Below are 1,627 nucleotides of genomic sequence, written 5' to 3'. Positions count from 1 at the left end.
TTTAGGAAAAAGAAACCATCATACTTCCCTAAATCATGAGAGTCTTATTGTTCATCAGAAGCTTATATTTTTGTTTCTACATATTCGTCAAATGTTTATAGGCAGAGTAGATCTTTAAACTCAAAACCTTAGGTGAAAAACTTTTGGTAACAAACAAACAGCTCAGAGTACTCAACAGATACCCTCCTGCCCTTACCCCAAATCATATCCATCATTCATTCTTTTTTAGGAAGTAAAGAAAGGAAAAGAGAATATAAGATAGAATGGAGGGATAGAATAAGGGCAAGGTAAAGAAAAGAAAGGAGAGAGATAAACCAAAGTTTTGTTTCTGCAGGTTCAAAAGGACCTTGGCTGACAGAAACTTCCTGATGGGTTATTCAACACCCAACTTTCTGTGCGATGTAGCACTGGCCTTGGCCTTACCTGTAATGTAGATTTCAATATTGCACATCAGGGAAGTTTGTAAAGGGAAAAAATGGGTAAAACGTTTAAAACAGTTATGAATTGTTAACAAAATACTAGCACCGAAAAAGTAAGCAGTATTACAAATATATCAGCTTAAGTTTATCCCATGTCGTAATATTTTTGCTTGCTTTGAGTTTCTAGTTTTGAGAATCTAATTTGAGCTAATATTTTCAAAGACCGAAGGAGTTGTTACAAATTCCAGATTAGCTCAGAGGCTTTGAAAGTGTGAGAAGCAAGCCAGATCCACAGCAAATCCTTTTTAAATACATGGGGCTTTGTTTAGTGCATTGATTTCAATAGCAAAATGACACCTGTGCATTTGAAACATGAACGCCGGTTACTCTTTGCCTATTGTGGAGTCATTCCTTTTTTGAAACTGTGCCTTGACTATGACATTCATCCTCCTCCCCTGCCCCAAACAGAATCAAGGTTGAACCTTTCTGCACTATTAGGATAACTTTAATTAAAATCTGTCACTTGTGTTCAGTTACAATTCTGTTACATTTCCTAATGAACTGTGTCTGATCTTCCTGCATTTCCTAGGGAATTTATGAGAATGGTGCAACTAAGGCTTAGTAGAGACTTCATGGTGCTATTTAGTATGTGAAGCATCTTTACAAAGCATACAGTCTAGAATCTTCATTCTTTTTTGTTATTAAAATCAGTCACCCACACTCCTCTCCTACTGAATGAGTCACGCCCGGGATAACTCAAACACGAATTCTTCACAGGGATAGCACTGATGGTAGCAGAACTGGGAACTGATAAATCCAGTCCTAACTTTCTCTATAAACCAGGAATACATTTAATAAACTCTTTTCCTTTCCTTTTATTTTACTGAACTTGTACAAATTACAATAGTCATATAAGCTCATGATAAATGAAAAAATATCTACCACACAGAATGGTAGTGAAAACAAAATTTCCTTTCTCTACCTGCCCAACCTCCAGCCCCATTGCTCAGAAATAAGCACTATTAATAGTTCCTCATGTGTTCTCCTAGAAGTTTTCAGAGACAAGAATAGAGAAAAAAAATTTTTTCTGTGCCCCAATTCCTTTTTTTTTTTTTTTTTTTAAGAAATTCACGTTCTTTTTTATTTTTTTATTTATTTATGACTGTGTTGAGTCTTCGTTTCTGTGCGAGGGCTTTCTCTAGTTGCGG

Source organism: Balaenoptera acutorostrata, chromosome 8 (assembly GCF_949987535.1).
Source record: "Balaenoptera acutorostrata chromosome 8, mBalAcu1.1, whole genome shotgun sequence".
Lineage (NCBI taxonomy): Eukaryota > Metazoa > Chordata > Mammalia > Artiodactyla > Balaenopteridae > Balaenoptera > Balaenoptera acutorostrata.
This window is presented reverse-complemented; position numbering follows the sequence as displayed.